The following is a 9553-nucleotide window of genomic DNA, read 5'->3' on the forward strand; positions in this document are numbered from 1 at the left end:
TGAATTAACGATATCTGTGCCAAGATATATATTTCACGCAACCTAGCCTAGAATGGGTCATATTTGTTTTTGCTTTCAGAGAGAAAAAAAAAATGCAAGAACACTGGAAGTAAGCGCGCTTTATTCTCGCGTGTCTGCGTCCGCGCGCATGTTCTCGCTTCAAATGATATCCACGAGAAAAGAGCGGGTCAGCGGCGGAAGAGTAAATATGTATCGTTTTGAGGCAACTGTGGAGCGAAGAAAGTATTCCAATTCGACGAGGTTACCTCGAAAATTATTAATTTCCTCATGACGGAAGTCTTTGGGTAGACAAGTTGTGTGTGGAGTTGTTCTCGCCACTTAATGAACTGCACTCTCTCAGCGTTTACGAATCTTCTTGCGAGGTAATTTACTCTACAGAGTTTCTTTTTCTGGTATTTTTCCTCGTAAATTACAGAAAGGTATTTCTGAGATTTCTGAGACAGCTATTTTGCATTTCTTTAGAGACCCTTATTACACTAACAAATGAGCTTATAAACCTCCTCGGCTTAAAGCAACGGTCGCCATGTTGGTTTTAACATGATCGTATTGTAAGCAAATCAAGGGATGTTCAGAGGATAACAGCGAGAAATATTATACGACCAGTTTCTTATATTTTTTGGTCATTTTTTCCACTAATATTTCATGCTTGCTATGTTTTAGGAGTCTTTATAAAACATGACATGAGTTTAATAAACCCCTTTGGCATAGAAGGTGGGGTAAAGTGTGGATGACACCACCCCTCTCCCCCAAGAGGTGTAAAATGTAATATGTATGGGTTATTGACTAAGTGTGAGGTCAAGATGGCTGGATATTGGCCAAGTTCCTTTTTTGCATGTTTATGGACTGAGACAGAGTCAAGGTCCAGAAACTTACAAAAAAAAGAATGAGGTCAATAACAAGCCATCTCGAGTGAACAAGCTTGGTCAATAAAGGATTTATTATATGGCTTTCACAAAAAGTTTTCTTGCAGGACACAGCAGGTAGTCCCGAGCGAGCAAGATGGCTCCATCTTGCCCACTTGGGTAGCCAATCACAGTGCAGGATTTGATTCATCTTGCCCGCTCATGGAGCTAGCCATATAATAGCCTGTGAACAGGCTCCTGGTGAGCCCGAACGAAGCAAGGGAGCCTGTGGACATTCTATTGATGCCGCCGTTCTATGATACCAGCTCCTGGTATCATGATATGATTGGTTAAATGGCTGATTGTTGACATCTTTGAGATGAATATTTGACAGATCTTTGTAAAATTATACGACTCCAACGGTTCGTTACAATAGTGCATTTGCCGTTCTCTTTTAAGTTTTGGTCTCTCGACCTCGTTATTTCACAAGTGATTCTGAAGGGTACTTTATGCTCTGTTACGAGGAGGAATTTTAAGTAGAAGCTAGTGGAGTGGAGCCGTTTGGCGGTGCTGTAGCAATGTTTTTTAGAGGTCAAAGGCATGGTTTCCAGACTTTCTGCTGCTATCTGCTTGTCACTTCACAGAGTTTGACACCTCTGTCATGTGTTTATAATTTTGTTAGGCTCATTTCAGTATTGCAAAATATGTTTTAAGCTCTCCAAGTTAAGTTTGAAATATTCCGTGGACATGTTGCTTACTCGCATTCTATATTATGACGCCCGGCCCGGCTATTTGATTAGCTCGATTACTGAAAATGTAGCTTCTTGACAGGTCTAATTACCTCATTGACTGATTTGTTACAGGCTTATCACCAAGGGCGGATAGGCACATCAAAAACAAAGTCTACAGGCTCCCCTGTCCCCACCCCAATCACTTTGCTCTCTGAATTCTTCTGTTTCGCGCTCGCCGAAATTTTTTCCGTCCTTGCCGGGAGCCTGTTCGCAGGCTAGCCATATAATAAATAGATTTAGCCGAGGCTAAAAGCGAAGCATTGGGCCGGGTTATTCAAAGCCCAATTAAGCTAACCCAGGTTAAGCGAGAATTTTGATTTGAGTTTTGTAACTTTGCAGTGAGATTTTCTGTTTTTATTGTTTGGCCTTCTGTTTTGAGTTTGAATTATCTCAAAATACACAAAACATAAGCAGTGAAAAACATTTGTATACAAGAAAAAGTTATACTGTGGTTAACTTTTAATCCTAGGTTAGCGTTAACCGCCTTCCGAACAACCTGGCCATGATCGTTAAATCTGTTACATTACAATTGTTCTGTAAATATTGTGTTTATCAGTCACTTGCATCTCTTGTTTGGGTTATAGCATCATTAAATTCATGTGTGCCACAAATTTCAGGGCGGTCCATCCAGGGTAGTCCATTCAAGTAGTCCATGGGCTAGGAGTCAACAAAATGTACCATTACATGGTCAGTATAAATATGGACTGCAGACTCCGGACTGGGGACTACAGACTTAGGTATAAAATGTGTACTAAGCATTACGGACTGGTTATAAAACACAGACTCATGGATCAGGTATAAAATGTGGACTGTAGACTAAATGTGGCCTCCCAACTACAATCCATGTTTTTTACTGACTGGTTGTAACTAATGTGACATAATACATGTATAAATGAAAACAAACCCTCTCATGCGTATGTGCCTTGTGATCAATTCATTTGTTTTTGCCCCTGCTAAAGGGACGCCAATTTCATGTCTACCTAACAGCTCAGGCACAAAATGCTGTTCCTAGAATTTTTGCTTTTTTAACATACAAACCTACCAAAACTCAAATGCACTCTTTAATCTATGACTACTACTAGTTTTCATTGCAGCAGAAATGCCCGGTCAGAGTGTCCGACCAGGATAAGCTTTTACCTGTCAAAACCTCAAATTTACCCGGCAATTATCCAATGACTGACTGTTATTTGTAGGCTTGACAGTGATATGTTTTTGATAAGCATTAATTTTGTTTTAATAATTGGTACATTACTTTCAAAAATTTTGGACATTTAATTTTGGAACACCTTGCTAGAACTTAGCTTAGTTAAATTTTTGCCTACAAAAGTTGAGTCAGACTGGAAAATTTATGGAATTAATCTGCATTAAATGTATGTTCTCATAAAAGAAACAAAAATTTTTGTTTCAGGTGATAAAAAGAACAAGCAAATTTTTAAAATTCAAGTTCTTGCTTCATCATGTATGTGATGGCACTGTCCAAGAAGAAAGTATGTACTTTATACTGTACTGTAAATATTTTGGATGCTTGAAATTTCAGGCACTTACAAATTTCAGACGGTTATATTTTTGGACATTTTTTTGTCTGAAATTAATGTTGTCCGAAATTTTTTGCAAGTAATGTATATGCAAACTATTTTAATTTTATGTTGTCATAATAAGGAGATTAATGAGCAGAGAAGAGACTTCATTTCATTGAGATGTCCCCCAGTTCAGAGGATTTTAAGTTTCTCATTTCAAGCTTATTTATTCCTGGGTCAATATTATTCCTTGTTATTATTCAGAATTTCTTTCCTCTGGCTTCAGAGTTAATGTCTGGTTCAGAGTCATTTATCCCAACAACGAACATCACTGCCTGCAGTCTCAAGGCTAACATTCTGCTGCAAAAACATTGATTGATTGCTTAAAGTGCTTATGAAGTAAAAAATAATTGCTGCTTATTTGAAAGCCTTTTCAAAGTAAAGAGGAATGGCGCTTTCCTTTTTGGAATATCTTTTTTTGTTTTAGAGATATTCACGGTTTTGTATTACGCAAATGATGAAAGTGATGACGTCATAGGTGGTTCCACTAAAACAGCACAACACTCAATCAAGAATAACTGTAGAAATATTAAAATATTGTTCTTCAAACTTGGCACCAGCAATGTACATCACAAAAGAAACAGAATGACACCACTACGTTGTTGCCATGGCAACACTCGTGGCTCCAGTCTCTTTCTGTGAAAAACCAAATAACCCAATTTGCAACCTTTTAAAGTGGGACAGGGGGTCTTGCTCGGAGCACACATGGTTCCCATATTGTCTTAACTCTCAGCATTAGATTGGTGGGAGTGGATGATCCTTGTTTAAGATAAAATCTGGGAATTTTAGTCTTAATTAAAACAGAACCAGCGGCATAACTGTTTTCATGGCAACGACACATGACAGGTGTCATTATGTTTCTTTTGTGATGTAAATTTCTGGTGCCAAGTTTGAAGAACACTGCTTTAATATTTCTAGAGTTATTTTCAATTGAGTGTTGTGCTGTTTTAGTGGAACCACCTATGACGTCATCACTTTCCTCATTTGCTTAATACAAAAATGTAGATATCTCTGAAACGAAAAAAGATATTCCGAAAAGGAAAACGTCATTCTTCTTTACTTTGAAAAGCCTTTCAAATTAGCAGCAATTATTTTTTACTTCATAGGCACTTTAAGGAATTAGTTTGTATTGGTGGGGTAGAAATGTTTGGGTAATCCTTTAGGAGGTTGTGAAATTCTTAAGACTCTGAAACAAAACTTTAAGAGAAAAGAATTATTTGCACATTGTTTTTATGCAAGTTTAGCAAAAGTCATGTACAAAATACTTACTAGTTACGTATTGGATTTGCAGGCAAGTTGTTAGAGACATAGATCACAGGATCAAGGACCGGGGACCCAGGACCAGGGACACAGGATAGAGGACACAGGACAGAGGACCCAGGAGAGAGGACCCAGGACAGAAGACCCAGGACAGAGGACCCAGGACTCAGAACAGCAGAACTGAGAGGATCAAGGAGCAAGGATAGGACTGAGGACTGACAACTGGAGATCAAGGATAGTGGATGAAAGCAAGCCTTGAATGATGAACTTTTATAAGTTGAATTATAGATATATTAAGGTATATGAGATATTACTGGCAGCAGAGATGGCACAGTGCACCTTGCCCTGAGGGTTTTTCTCCGGGTACTCTGGTTTCCCTCACTCCTGAAAAACCAAAATTTCTAAATTCCAATTTAACAAAATTGGTGACACATTGCGGCGGGCCAACTGAGATGAAAATTCTTTGATTACTCAAGGTAAACATTAATTTTGTAATACCAATCTGTTACTCTGTTTATTTCCTAGTTACATGTGCACATGTGGTTTTGCAGTCTCCTTTGCAGCTGTTATTTTAGTTAATGAGCAAATTGGGAAGAAGCTATTTATTTTCTGTCTTTTTCATAGATCTCTTTTTTAATCATAGGTAAAGGGAAATTCTTGAGTCAATCAATCAATCAATCAATCAATCAATCAATCAATCAATCAATCAATCAATTAATCAATCAAAAAATCACTTAATAACTCTATTAATAGTTAAGATAAAAAGCCCAGGATATGCAGCTGACTAAAACAGCAATTACCAACCTTTAAATTTATCTAGGTGCAATTTGATGATCTTTAACAATGTATTCCAATACCACTTTGATGCACATGTAACTAGTACCTATGTAAACAGAGTATTGAACTGACCAGTGTGTTGTGTGGGTGTCGTTCATTTGCAAATAAGTGGCTTGCTTGTTACATTTTCCATACAATTCATTATATCAGAGTGGGGAATTATGTCAATAGCAATCATCACTAAAAATTAACTGAAACTCAATTATGGTTAAATCTGTTTCTGTGAAATAAAAGTTTTGTAATTCTTGATGTATTTTCATGTGTACAGACATAAAACAAAAAAAGAGCCGACATTTTGTTCAAATTACCTTAAAAAGTAAAATTTTGCAATTATTATTGTCAAATTCAGAAACGGACAAAGAAATTTCAAAAACCCATGCAGAAAATAAACCAAAATATATTTCAGTTACAAATAATTTATGAAATGCTCTTTATCCAAGAAAAGAAGCCTAAACTGAACACTCAATCTGACTCAATCAAAGCAAAACTATTTAGTTCTTAATTATTATTCTCTACATTCCTTATTGCAGTGTTTTTAATTAAATGCAACAAGACTTGCACATACGTTCTTAGTATATGAAGAAGTCACAAGAATCTGACTTTTAGTTTTATGAATTTGAAAATGATGAATGAGTCATCAAAAGGTCATTCAAAATTGTTACCGCCAATTTTTATTCTTAATTGTTTGTCCAAAGCCCCCGTTACTAGAAAATACAGTCAAAACTTATTTACCATTTTTATTTACAGACATTTTGAGTGCTCAGTAAAAATTCTCATTTTTAAATTCTAGGATGCTCTTAAATGCAAGGCTAAAAATTTTCCTAGTGAGTTCTAAAGACAATTTATTTCAGTTCCTAAAAAGAAATTGAAGTCACACTTTTTTGATATATGCAGGCATATGCAGACAGCAGGATATAATAATTATTACAGTAGATTTGATTTTACAGAAGCCACTTATTTGCTCATGAAAACCGTTTCTCCTTCTCACAAGATTCCTATTGAGCAGCTTTATAGTGAAATCTGTTCACTTCCATTGGTTTTCCTTGCAAATCTTAAATTGAGTTTGGAGTTGAAAAACATTATTTTTTGCCAACATCAACATAAGACACCTTTTAACATATGTATGTTGTACTTACAATACCATTTCCAGAATGCTAAGCTATTTGTTTTTCTTGAGAACAATTTCTCTTGTATTTACCTTCAAAAATTAAATACACTTTTGTAATCCAAATAAACCTGTTTTGGGAAAGTAGTTGCTCAATAGGATACTTGTATTCAAGAAATTATTTTACTTGTGTTTTTTTTTTTTGTAGTTTCAGCATGCATCATGCTCAAATCATTAGCTAATTCAGTTCTCACCGATCACAATTATTTTCCTTGGGTGAGCAACACTTTCATTTTTGTCACTGAGTTTTTTTTTTTTTGTTCAGATCAATCAGCATGATGGTGCTTGAAACTACTTATTGTTATTTTATCACGTTTGAACAAAGGAAGCTTCCTAAAACTACCCTTTTGTGGTAATGCAAGTAAATTGAATGGGCTGTTTAAGAAATTATTAATCAAATGCAATACCAATCTGCTGCTTTTCACAAATTTATTCAATTTATTAAGTGTTATACAAAATTGTCATTTATTACTCGATCAGTATTGCAAAAAATTCTGAGCTACGCTTTTCCAAAATAATGCTTTTAAAGTATATTCAATTGTAGGATTAAGAAATTATGAAATTAATGCAATACCAATCTGCAGGGTTTCACAAATTTATATAACTAACATGCATTTATTGTCAAAATTATTATTTCTTACTCGATCAGTTTTTTTTTAAAAAAGATTTTGTTTTTGCAAAATAATTTCTTTGCCTCCTTTGTTTAAAGGTGCCACAGCAAGCTCATTAGCACAGAAGTAAACAATTACTAATTAACTCAGCTAAGAAAACACTACAAATTTTGGTGTCATAAGGTCTTCACATTAGCATTGACACTAACGTGTTAATGATAGGCCAAACATGGGAATAGTCAGAAGAACAGGGGTGTAGAACAGACCCTTCAGATCTAGTGGGCGTTCCTAGTCCGTCGATACTGGCATCATAGTACATGTATAATAGAGAGAAAATTAACTCTTATGGTTATTTTCGTTAGGATTTCGATGGAGTAGTTTTCAGTAGTTCAAAACCACTTAGTGAATCGGCCTTTTTAATCCTACTTTCCTCCAAAAAGTTTTAACCAGGGCAGATTGAGTATTTCTAAGTATTGTTACTACTTAAGTATCAATTCAATAGCAGAACTAGTTAGTTAGGGTATAATTTTTTTTTTTGACTCAAGTGAATAGTTTTTTTTTACTGTGCTAATGAGCTTGGTAGTTTTTTTCTTTGTGGATTTGATATTTTCCACCGAATTTAGTATATTTTAGATTATTTTCAGGAACTGAGATGGCCCATACACCCGCACACAACACAAATGGTCAGATTTAAATCTAGCCGATCGATGTCCCTGCAAGGTTGTGGAAACTCTTGCTCTGAGGACGGTGTTTCTGACGTTCCTCTGCAATATTCCAACTGAGAAATCCTGGTGAGTTTATCTGTTCTGCTCATTTTTGATGGAGGCACTTGGACACTTTGATGGTGTGGTCGTTTGCTCTCAAGTGGAGAAGGCATCATGGGGGAAGGTGAGGGTTTGCTTTTCATGTCTTTTTGGCTTTACTTGACTACTTCAGAAAACCACACCTTTATTCCAATTGGCTTGAAAAATGTTTGTTCTCAATCAGTGTTTCTAGAATTTTTCTATTGTTGAGGACGTAAAACAGTAGTGCTTTAGTGCAGGTTATGGGTAGTACATTTCCAGGATGTTGGGGTTAGTTTTGAACAATGAAGGTCACTGATCTGGCTTGACTGGAATTTCACAAGCGACACTAGACTGAGCTGATAGTCATCTGGGATTCTTCCGAAAGAGCTGATTCTCGTTTAGGGCTTTTTTTTAATCAAAAATAATAATTTTCTTTTCGTTAAATTCTGAAGATAAAAACAAATTAGGTATCAAATAAAAATAAATCAGTCACAATTATCTTAAGAACAGAATTTATTAACACTATCAGTCCACAGAAAAATTAAGAACATTAACCGTTTAAAATATAAATTAAAATTATCAGGAATTACAACTTTGGCTTTCTTTCCTGATTAACTCCAGGAATTAGGTAACCTAAAAGATCTCAAAAGCAGTCTCCTGCGCTGGCGTTACTTGAGTTGTCACGCAACACTTCTCCCTGGAGTGTTGCGTAATGATACAAATAACGCCTATGAAGGAGGCTTCTTTTTGGGAAATTTTAATCTTAGCAACTAAACACATAGTTACATTATCTGTGATCAAAGTTTAAAGCGTAGGCGAATTGTCCATTTTCACTTCCAAAACGTTTAAATAACCTCATAAAGGTTTTTTTTGTAACCAAACATATCCATAGTTCGATATGAAGTTTCGTACGTCTAGGATCTTGCCTTCTTTAACTTACTTAATCTTGAAGTTGGTATTTAATTTTTTTTTTCACTAAACTTTGGCCAATTTCTCATTTTAATTTCCAAAACCTGAGATTTACCGCGGAAACTTTATTTTTTGACTAAGTACATAACTGTAAGCTAATTATCAATGTTGCGTTCCAAAACTATAAATTCAACTTCTAAAACCAAGCATTTATTTCGTTCTGTTTTTTAAATTTCGTAGGCCATTTGTTCATCTTTACCTCTTAAACAAACTAAACCTAGGACACGTTTCTCATCGTTTCTTTTTTTCTAATACTTGCTCAACTTCGTTGTTATCCTCGGGGATGCAGCGGCAGTTGATCGTAACGCGGCGAAGCAAACCGAGCGGTGAAACCTTTCGTCGGGTCGATTTTGCCGCTCGGATTACGTCGACTCTTCCGAATAACTGCCCTAGGTTTCCGAGGATCCTTCGTTGTTTAATGTTATTCAAAGCCAAGATTAATAATAACAAAAGCACAAATAAATTTCAAAATTCCACCGGGTTTGCCTTTTTTTAAGACGATTTTAATTGTGAATACTTAACAAGATTTACTATGAATATTTAAACTACGATTCTTTCGAAGGAAATTTAGATTTTTTTGTACAAATTAGAGTCGATCGATTTTAAATAACTGAAATTAACTATCAAAACATAGTTAAAGCAATTCTAGTTGATGTGAGCGGACGAAAATCGTCCGTTTGCTTTCGCATTAGTAT

General features: G+C 35.6%; 1 long non-coding RNA gene across 2 annotated transcripts; it reads left to right on the forward strand.

Moving 5' to 3' along the window:
* Positions 1-177: 177 nt before the first annotated feature.
* LOC149118359 (uncharacterized) lies at positions 178-8437 on the forward strand. Of its 2 annotated transcripts, XR_016208831.1 has the most exons (4): positions 178-383; positions 2272-2391; positions 3063-3141; positions 4523-8437. It is a non-coding gene; the product is annotated as an uncharacterized LOC149118359 (long non-coding RNA). The 2 variants fall into 2 exon arrangements; XR_016208833.1 differs by lacking the exon at positions 2272-2391.
* The last annotated feature ends 1116 nt before the right edge of the window (positions 8438-9553 follow it).

Source organism: Orbicella faveolata, unplaced genomic scaffold, assembly GCF_042242905.1.
Source record: "Orbicella faveolata isolate gen_17 unplaced genomic scaffold, um_ofav_v1 contig_1, whole genome shotgun sequence".
NCBI lineage: Eukaryota > Metazoa > Cnidaria > Anthozoa > Scleractinia > Merulinidae > Orbicella > Orbicella faveolata.